Source organism: Psammomys obesus, unplaced genomic scaffold (assembly GCF_907164565.1).
Source record: "Psammomys obesus unplaced genomic scaffold, mPsaObe1.curated_primary_1811, whole genome shotgun sequence".
Taxonomy (NCBI): Eukaryota; Metazoa; Chordata; class Mammalia; order Rodentia; family Muridae; genus Psammomys; species Psammomys obesus.
In genome coordinates, this window is record NW_026589732.1 from 7942214 (window position 1) to 7953489 (window position 11276).

At 38.2% G+C, this 11276-nt stretch overlaps 1 non-coding gene across 1 annotated transcript; it reads left to right on the forward strand.

Moving 5' to 3' along the window:
- Positions 1-10692: 10692 nt before the first annotated feature.
- Positions 10693-10835, forward strand: LOC129675380 (small nucleolar RNA SNORA48). The gene has a single exon (XR_008719919.1). It is a non-coding gene; the product is annotated as a small nucleolar RNA SNORA48 (small nucleolar RNA).
- Positions 10836-11276: the final 441 nt, after the last annotated feature.

Consider the following 11276-nt stretch of genomic DNA (forward strand, 5'->3'; position numbering starts at 1 on the left):
ATATATATATATATATATATATATATATATATATATATATATATAAAGAAAATGATACTATTCCCAAAACAACCACAGCATCTGTTCAGGAAAGACTAGGACTCTGTGAGCACATCCTTTGCCCATGATGGAATCTTCAATGGACTAATCTTGAGTTATCAGTTACTGCTGAATATGTATGTTGACAATGGTTGTTATATCTGGATGGCACTGCTTTGTTGCATTCTTTCCTGTTCTCCAGCTCTGATATTCCTCATGTGCTTCTCCATCTACCATGTTCCCTGAACTTTGGGGATTAAGGTACATTCCCCCTTTTTAGGAATAGACACATAATAACCACTTATTCTCAGCACTTTGACCAGATATGAGTCTCTGCATTAGCCATCATTATGATCTTTGCAGAAGGGAGTATCTCTACCTCAGGCTTGAGTAGGTCTAGTTTATGAGTGTGCATATAAAAATTTAGAAGTTTGAAGAATCTAATTATGGAAACGCTGTTGGGTTGTGTGTTACCCATTTGAGTGCATGACTTCCTCACTCAGGTTTTGAACAGCTTTATACTACAAGATGTACAGTTTGTCCTGGGGAGAGGCCTTCCAGTACAATTACAGAGCAGCTTTTTTCCTCCATTATAGTTGTGACACAGTTTTACCAATTGGCATATCCTGACTGCTTGGTCAACACTCAGTATTCCAAGAAGCATCAATTTAGTAAAAGTGGCTGGAATAAAATAAGAACAAAATAGGACATAACAACAGTAAAAAGAGTGAAGGAATAGGGAAAGTGGTCTGATATCCATTAGGAGTTTGGGGAAAACACTAAAATTTCTTTCTGTGAAGGAAATATGTGATTTTTTCTTTGCCACTAACTTAGGAAGCAAGTATGAAGATGTGAACATATTGCTTATGGTAACAAAATCTCTCTTCTAAGGTTTGTCAGAGCATAGCATAATGTTACCATATTAACAACGTTTTTTGTTTCAACAAAATTAGTATGCAGATTAAAATTGGCTTTATTTGTAATTTCTGAGGCATATGTCAACTTATTCTATAAAAATATAATAAATGTTATATTGCAGTGACCAGGAAGCTTGGTTCTATGGACAGCAAAGTGCAGAAGAAAAAGGCATTAGGAAAAAGAAATTTTTTTGACAGTAAAAAAAAAAGGAGAAAAAAAAATTGATCAATTAAAATTTAGTTACAGATATCTTTATACATAAGGATCCAAGCACTGATTCCTCATTATCATGTCCATCAAAAATGTACTGTTTGGGAAATTTGGCTGTCTAGAAATGGTATGATTTTGTAGATGATCAGAAAACAAATATGTTTTGGTTCAGTGAAATGGTACTATTATAAAAACAAAACAAACAAAACAAAACAAAAACACTGATTTTTTTTGTCTCTTCTATTTGAAGCCTTATGTAGGAGGTCTAGTATAAAATAATAGTTTTCTTTCTATGTATTGATTTAAGAACAAAAAGTAACATGAATAAAAACGTAGGGTTAGATTTCATGGTACTATCAAAATATGCAAGGAAAAACATAGGGTTAGATTTCATGGTCTATCAAAATATGCAATGAAAATATGCAAGGAAATAAGTAACTTGATATTTAGAAGACAAAATTTCATAAGGTTTCAAAGAATTCCAAATGTTTTCACAACAATTTCTCTCTCTTTCTTTTTCCCCCTCCCTCCTTTCCTCTTCTCCATTCTTCCCTTCCTCCCTCCCTTCTTTCATCTTCCTTTTTTCTAAGGAGTATGATGGCCATCAGTCTTCTCACTCAGAATAACTGAGAAATTAACCAGCCAGTCATCAGAATTATTTTTAAAAGAGGTGTAATTCAGCTGTGCATTATGCTGATAAGAGGTTTAGTTCACAAGTGAAATAAAAGTCAAGTAGCCAGAGGAGTTGTCATCACAAAGATATCTGGCAGCCATATTGTGTCATCATGAGTGTGGTGTCCCTATAATTTCTAAAAATGTGATTTCACTTCAGTCTTCCTGGTCTTCCTGCTCTGTCATCTTATCTGACCCTTCAAGTAAGATATTTGGAGCAGGAGTTATGTTGGAGATTCCTGAACTGACTGAGCACTCCACACTTAGCTTTTCTCTGCATTTTGATCCATTGTGCTTTTCTGTAATGGTCTCTGTATGCTGGAAAAAGAATGTTCTTTTTTTAAAATTTTTTTTATTAATTATACTTTGTTCACTTTGTATCCCCCCTGTAGCTCCCTCCCTCCTCCCAATTCCAGCCTCCCTCCCCCTTCTCCACTCATGCCCGTCCCCAAGTTCACTGATAGGGGAGTTCTTCAAGAATCTTCTTTGATGAGGGCTGAAGGCTATATTTATCAAGCTGGATTGGAGCACAGGTTATGCTAGCTGACTCAAATGAAATAAAAGATCAAGCAATCAAAGCATAGATTTTTTTAATTTAAACTAAAAAATAAAAAAAAATAAAATTTGAGCGAATGAAAAAAACCAACAAACAAACAAAAAAAAACTATCCGAATAAAGCAAACACAGCATATTAGCTAATAAAAAAAAAAAACTTTAAATGTAGTAACTCAGGAAAAAAAAATGTTGCTTCCAATTAATATGGTAACCAAAACCTAGGGTAAAAACGTAAATCAATGATCCTTCTTGAAAAAAAGTCTTAAAGCTACTTTTAGTTTCACAACAGACTATAGTTTGTTTATGGGACCAGCTTTTTAAAAATAATGACAGGAACCAACACATGTTGTTTGTAAGATATGTTCATTTAACAGTCTGCTTACCCACAGTGAATCCAATGAGATAAGAATATTAAGGTCTAATTTTGAACAATGACCACCAACTGAGTTCACTAAAGAGTACAAGAAACTCTTGGGAAGTGGGGAGATGAGGGTTTTAGGGCTCTTCTGTTGATTTTGTAGGTTTTCATTGCAATGTTCATGTTAAAGATACAATAGAGACTCCTCATGACTGAACAGGGAAAGGGAGAGGGTGAATTAAAATTTAATTCAAAAAATTAAATTTCTTTATAAAGCTATACTGAGAATGTGTTTCTGGAGAGACAATTCTCTGCCTCTTGCCCTCCTTGCCTTTTCTGATTTCGCTGAAAGGGAGAAATAAGGAGTAAAAATACATTGTAAAGGTCACAGCCTAATGACATAAGACTGGGATATTTTTTCTTTTTTTAGAATATTATCAAAAGCATGTCTCACCACACACCATCCCCATATCTTCAGGATTGAAGTATAATAAGAGACTGTAATAGAAAACAAAGAATCTCTGATAGTGTGTTTTTAAGAAATCATAAAATCAACAGGAGAAAAAGAAAAGTGAACTTTTAGTTTAAAAAAAAGTCATATTAGTTTAAACTCAGCTTTGTTCTAGCCAGACTAACCAAAATACTAACAGGATGACCCAGTCATGGCAGTTACTACCATATGGTACAATAGATACAACCTTGAAAACATTACAAAGACATGACACAAAGCAAGTGAAAAGAAAGTCTAAACTATCAGAACTATGATTATAAATCAACTAATATTGTCAGAGAAGAATTTTAAATTCTGTAATTACTATTTTAAAAGCTCTAGTAAAAAAAAAAATAGCATGCACTTTGCCCATCAGTTGGCCTTAAGTCTCAGTGTCTGCTTTGATTGTCTGCAGAGCAGAGCCTTTCAGAGGCCCTCTGTGGCAGGTTCCTAGGATGTTTCCTGTTTTCTTCTTCTTCTGATGTCCATCCTCTTTGCCTTTCGGGATGGGGATTAAGCATTTTAGTCAGGGTCCGCTCTCTTGATTAGTTTCTTTAGATGTTCAGGGTTTTAGTAGGTTTATCCTATGTTATATGTCTATATGAGTGAGTGAGTATATGCCGTGTGTGTCTTTCTGCTTCAGGGACAGCTCACTCAGGATGATCCTTTCCAAGTCCCACCATTGCTCAACTTGGACACAGATTCAAACTGTAAAGAAATAAAGGGAAAAAGAAAATCTTTTTTTTCCTTTTTATTATTATTATTTTTTTCTTTTTAGTTACATTTTGTTAACTCTGTGTCCCAGCTGTATCCCGCTCCCTCATTCCCTCCCCAACCCCACACTCTCTCCCTGGTCTCCTCCCTGCCCCTTTCCAGAACTTCTGCTCGGATGTGGCCCATGGTAGCTCAGTAACCAAGTAGTTTTCCAAAGTAAGGGGAACACGGACTATTTCTAACAGGATTTCAAGGGCAGGCTGTTTGACACCCCCCCGCCCCGGGGAGGAGCAGTCTGTTAGGCCACAGAGGAGGACTTTGCAGCCAGCCCTGAAGATACCTGATAAAACAGGGTCAGAAGAAAGGGGAGGAAAAAGAAAATCTTAATTAAAGGGCCAAATAATGAGTGGGGTTGAGGAGCACTTTGCCTATAGAGAACAAAGACAAAAACCGAAAAGAACTTTTCATCAGAGACAATGAAAACAAAAACAGAACGTAATGAGTAGAATGAAGTATTTTATGTAAAATAATAATAATAATAGTAAATACATTGTGTTGCCAAAATTATCATTCATATTATCAGATCCATGCTATTATAAGGAATTACTTGAGAAAATTACCTTATAAAGATGAAAGACTTAGCTAGTTCATAGGTTAGAGTTCAATGTTAGATAGCCCTGTTCATTTCTGTCTGTTATAGGTGGAGGATGGCAATAGTGGTGAATGTGTGTTGGAACAAAACTTGCATCACAAACCAGGAAGCACAGATTGTGATTTCATAATGCCATTCAAGAACTCACCCACCATGCACTAAAGAAATTGTCCTGCTTCTGTAAAAGACTACAGCTCCTTCTTGTGTCAGGAATTTTTCCATTTTAATATTCTCTTTGAGATATGTATCAGTTTCTTCAAATGTATCTTCATGCATGAGATTCTCTCTTTCATCTCTTATAATCTGTTTGTGATGCTTACTTCTGTGGTTTCTTATCTCTTCTCTAAGTTTTCAATCTCCAGGGGTTTATTGTTTGTGTTGTCTTTATTGATTCTAATTCCATTTTCAGATCTTTAACAGTTTTACTCATTTCCTTCACCTGTTTGATTATGGTTTCCTGTCTGTCCTTGATGGCTTCCATTTGTTTGGTTGTATTTTCATGTATTTTTTGAGGGATTTATATATTTCCACTCTATGCCTGTAATAACTGCACAATTATCGATTTAAGATCATTATCCTGTGTTTGAGCTGCTTTAGAATATCCATAGGTTTTTTTGTTTGGGTAGGAGACGTTTCTGGCTGTCCATAGCCTTAGCTGTTTGTTCCTGGAACCTGATAGGTTTTTTGGGTCTTTAATCAGGTGAGAGGACCTGCTGGTCTCCGCAATTAGAAGAGCTGCATCTACGACTGGATCAGCCCATCCCTTGAGTCTGGAGTATTCTTCAGGATGATGAGAGAGGTCCAGGGGAACATGAGTGGATGCTGGTGCTTTGGATGCAGCCATGCTGGGTGGGTGTTTCAGGAGGCAGGGTGCTGGTGAGGTGAGGGGTAGGGGCATGATTGTCTCAGAGGGCAGGAGCTTAGCACAGGTGCTTTGAAGGCCAGGCACAAGGGTGTCTGGGTGGGTGTCTCCAAAGGCAGGCACAGGCACAAGAGTGTCTGGGCACCTGTTTCTCAGGAGGCAACGCCAAAGCTGGGCATCTCAGGTTGAACCCTCAGGTGCTGGGGTCTCACTCAGGTGGCAGCGACAAGGGCATGAATCTTTTTTTTTTTTTCGCTTTTATATTTTTGTTCCAATGTTGTGGGAGTGTGTGTGTGTGTGTGTGTGTGTGTGTGTGTGTGTGTGTATGTGGTTTTAGTTCGTTTTCCTGAAAAAGAAATGTAGAAAAAGAAATAAATTAATTGTGTAGGAAGCTAAGGCGAATCTGTGACAAACTGAGGGAGGGGGAAACACACTCTGTAGGTGTATTTGTTTATCTATTCTGTTTGTTTCTTATATCTAACACCCTTCTCCAAGCCAACCCCTTCTAAAACACCGACACCAGCAGATGGTTTGCTGGAGAGGAGGTGCTGAGATCTTTTTACTACTTCCTGCTGATTAGGGACTTAGAGTTCCTTGTGGCGAGTCCAATCTTCTCTCAAGAGGATCTCTCCAACTTCTTGTCTCTTTTCTCTTGACCACTTGACAAACAAGCAACAGGAGCAGGTGCAGGATCAGGGGCAGGGGCAGGGGCAGGGGCAGGGCAGGGGAAGAGCAGGGGCAAGTGCAGGATCAGGTGCAGGATCAGGAGCAGAGGCAGGGCAGGGGTAGAGGCAGGAGAAGGAAGCAGCAGAAGGAAGCAGCAGAAGGAACAGTTGCTCCCCTCTCTCAGTGTTCTGGACTTGTATATGCTGTCAGAATTTAACTATCTTCAGCTGACAGAATCATGTGTTGTGGACAATCTGAAGCAGCCCCATATCCCACACTTGGGATTAAAATAAAAACAGAGGAAGGTGATGCAGCCCCGATGAGATCTAATAGGCTAGGCTCAGATAGAAGGGACTAGGGCAAGGGCATAGGGGGAGAACAGCGCGGGTCCGTGGGACTGGGAGGAGAAAATGAGGGGGCTACAGTGTGGATACAAAGTGAATAAATTGTAATAAACAAATAAATAAAAAATAAATAATTTAAAAATAATAAGAAGAAGTAATTAAATAGACTAAAACATAATGGGGCAATTTGGTTAATATTTTAACTAGTGTGAAAAGGTTTTTGAATATTTTGTGTCTGTAAAAATTGTGAAATTATACATTATTTTATTCTTGTTTATTAAAATATATTTGAGACGATGAAATGAAAAACCTTAATAAAAGAAAGTATTAATACAATGTTATTTTCTACAAGATAGAAGTATTTTATTCACTAACTCTTACATTAACAAATAGACCACAGAATTAATATAGATGTTGTATAAGTGATAGATTGATATTAATACCAATAAAAATAATTACTAAAAAGTTAAAATTAAGCATAGTAATTAGATTGAATTGGAACCAAGTTATACTTTATTACAGATAATCGAACTCAATCTCAAACCATTAATTAACAGAGAGATCAAGGGCCCATTAATTAAATTTATCTCTTCTCCGTCTAGTCTCAGTCCCTCCTTCGTTTGTCCAACGTCTGCTACTGATCTGTCGTTGTTTCTTTCAATTGTACCCGAAACCTGTGTCTACACATTTTTCTGACCGTGAAAAGAAATCTTTGTTTGAAAAAAATGAAAATATGAGAAAGATACACAAGTCCATAAGATTCACGAGGGGAATTTTAATACATATGGCTTATTTTTGGTGACTTACTGAAAACCCATCAGAACGACATGCTCATTTCCACAGTCTATTTTCATTTCTTTAAGAATCCAAGTCCTTTTGATCCTTATTTTCCTTTTTCATATTGAAATCTAATTCTAATATATTAGTACAATATCTGATTTGGTACATCAACGACTATGCCCTTATTAAAGTACATAAATAATATGGACATGTGACAGTATCACTCACTGTGGTAGAAAATCTTACTCAGATGCATAAGGATCTTTAAAGTTTGTGTATGTGTTTGTTGCCCATATTTGTACTTCCTTTTATGTTCTGTTAATCTTTTGGTCAGTTATAAAGTTGTGTGGCTATGTTATTTTGTTTTGTTTTGTGTTTGGGTAGAATACAGGGTTACATATAGACTCCTGAGAGATAGCTCAGCAGTAGTGAGTACATAGTGCTCCTGCAGACAATGCTCCTGAGTTCAGGTCCCAGCACCCACGTTGAACAACTCCCAAACACTGGAGGAATCTGAGGCCTTTGGCTTCCACTCATATATATGTAGCCATCTAAACACACATGTAATTAAAAATCAAATCCTTTAGACAAAAGAGTTCAAATACTTTTCCAAGTCTGTCTGTCTTGTCTTTCTATGCTCCTACTTCTAACCATGGGTAAAAGGGCTAATTTGTTTTTAATTATTTATTTTTTAAATGTTTTATATGCGTCTCATATTTTTATTTATGTAATGTACTACTCATCTTAGTACGGAAGGAATTAAATATGAATTTTCACGCTCATATATTAAACAGTTACTCATAATTCAACACATAAAATCACCCTTTTCCTTGTTTACCTCTTCTAAGCTCGACAGGATGGTGATTTCTGCAAGCATCAGTTAAAGATAAATTACTCTTAAACACACCCACTGTTTTAGTCAGCAACCGTGTTCCTTAATCTGACTGATTTATGCATTTTCATATTCCCTGTATCTCCTAATGGCAAATTGGAGGATGTCTGAGATGAGATTCCAATGATGGTAAAGGCTGGTGGAGATTTAAGCAAATCTCATTCTGTGTTTGAAAAGTGTTAACAGGGAAATACAGCTTCCTCAGAGCTGAGAAATATCCAACTTTCATTACGTTTTTACAATTACAACCAAAGATCCGAGAAGTGGGTGATCAAATTATTATGCTTTTGATGACCAGATTTACTAGTAGGTAAACTACATAAAATAATCATGTTAATAACCTTCTGCAAAAGAAAGAATCAATACAAAATCCCTAGTGAGTTTTTTTTTTTAGTTTCAGTTGCATTATTTTGAATTTTCATTCTCCAAACTGCAGAATATAATAGAATAATTGAAACTAAATTATTCATGCGTTTCCTACCACAGCTAATTTTTCAATGAAATAACTGGAATATATAAACTATGCACATAATTTCTTGGTTAATAGTGATGGGAAGGCAGAATTATTAATAAGTTTTAGGAATATTATTTTCTTGGTGTTCTAGAAACTTCCAAAAACAATCATTCAGCTAATTTATAGCTAGAGCTTAGCAGTTGCTAGGTCCCAAAAGGACCATAAAGATGATACTATAATTCTCATCTACTGGGATATATATATATATATATATATATATATATATATATATATATATATATGGAAATAGTGACATTCACACCAACAGAAATACTACTGTGTTGTGTAATTGTCATGACAACAATAAGATACTGAGATACAATCAATTTCAGTGTTTACTAACTTTATTCAGGGAGGACTTTACAGAGAAGGGAAGACTTGGCTTGTTACTGAGGCTTAAGTTAGGATTGGAAAGTTTGCACATCCAGAAGATGCTCTGGCTAAGAGGATGGAGTGTGAACCCTCCTGTGGCATGGACAAGCATAGGAATCAGGATTTTGCAGTTAATCTGGTACACCAGGAAGTGCAAGTTTATGGACAAAGAGTAAGTTGGAGGAATATGTTATGTATGGTTTAATTTTGTACTAGAGGAGAGGCATTTACACTGGGCAGAAATTTTCCTTCCTGAATTTGCAACTTCAGTACAGTCACAATGGAAGCAGCTGTTATCGATAGCAAAGATTCTAAGTAGCATGACAAGCTACTCTAGACACTCAGATTGCAAGCCTTTCTTCCGAGTTCATACAGAAAACTTTTAAAAGGCAAAGCGATGGTCCTATAAAAACACAAATGCTTATATATTGCTGTTCACAGACACACATCTGACATAGCAATAGATTTCCAGAGTTCTAGACCATCCATCTTATTGATACTTTCTAAAAACCTCCTGCTGCTAATCAGTTTTCAGTGCAACAGAGGGCTGAACAGCCGCTGCAGTAGTCATGAAGGGTATTTTTAAAAAGTTTGAGAGAGTTGTGGGACTCTGCTAGTAAGATCAAGATCTGGCTTTTCCAAGCCTTTGAGCTCAGTTTATTGTGAAGGACTCCTTTTCTCAGAGAGGTTTTCTCTTCCCTTGATCTGGGAACCCCATATCCTGTAAGGAGTATCACATTGCCCTTGGGGAAGATTATAGGCCCAACCCTTTCATGGTAAGAACATGCTCAGCTAGCACCTAGGGATTCCTGGAGATACCCCTGACCCATGCTAATAAGATCTCTTGGCTTTCCACCAATGGCCTTTAACTGTACCTGGAGATTCTCCCACCCATAGGGTAATTAAATGTTCTTCATGCTATTGCATGTAAATGAGGTACTGTACCATCACATGGAAATCAAGTGTTCCTTGCATATCTAGCCCCATCTAATCAAACACATTCACCCCTCCCCCTGCCCAAGGTTTATAGGGTTTATAAGTTTATATTCACAAAATAAATCTTACATTCTACTTCTTCACCATTCCTGAGATTTGTCATTTATTTGGGGAAGGGAGGGCTCCCCTCCTCCCTAGAGATTTGCTGCTGAAATCCTGGGGCTTGGGTGCCAGCCAGACTGGATGAAGCCTGACCAACTGCTACTAGCTCAGTGTTGACCTCAGGTGAAGTGCCAGGCTTGCATCTCACTGGACCTGCCTTCCACCAGACCTATGTTGGCTTCAAGTCAAGCAGGTGTGGGCTTTCTCCTACACCCCTGCTTTCAATACTGCCACTTAGCCAAGGGACCGTAACACTTCAGAATCATTACAGGCTTCTGGAACTCCCAAGTTGCCACCACCATCTGATACCAGCGTTCTCATTTAGAAGAACAAACTCTAACACCCGGTAGAAAACGCATCTCCACCTCCCACAGTGAGACCAGGAACTTACCTTGTACATGGGCCTCACCCTGATTGCTCTGACTGCTCCTGAGAGAAACGATACCTCAGACATCAGGGTCCCTCTGTTCATTCTTTGTCCAGAAGCAGACAGCTGCTTCCCAGACTACTGCTGGATGAAGAAGGACACAAGAGGGACATGAAAATAACAAAAGTATCCCCCGGCAATGGGAAAAGAGATACCTTGTTAGTGGTGGTGCTCTTATATCAGTCAGGAGCAGGGCAGATGGCAGGCCTTTGTTCATGCTATCTTGATGCCTGCCTTGGTGGCCAAAGCTGTTTTATAGTAAGGACAGATAATTATCTAATCATATCAAATCCAGGCAGTACAGTGCTGCAGGAGGAAGACAGACAGATACCAGCATTCTACCATGCCACGTGTTACAGGCACAGAGACACCCAAAGACCTTCCTTCTGCCCAGTGAATGTTCAGGGGCTGTGCAGAATTGGCTCTGCCTCTCACCTGCTGTAATACTCAGGAGACCAGGCCCTGCACCTCACCTGGACAACACAGCATAGCTGTCCCTGGTGATAGAGGCACAAGTAGAACTTCCTCCAGGAAGAGAGTATGGGAGAGGTGGTCCCACCACTCATCTGCTGAAAGGAGCATGGATACAAGGATGTTCTCCTTACCCCCCTCACTACCTGCTATTGTCAGGAGAGCTGGCTCAGAGAGCAAGAGTAGGAGAGCTATCCCTGCCCCCAACTCCTGTAGCACCTAAGAGAGCAGGCCTTGAACCT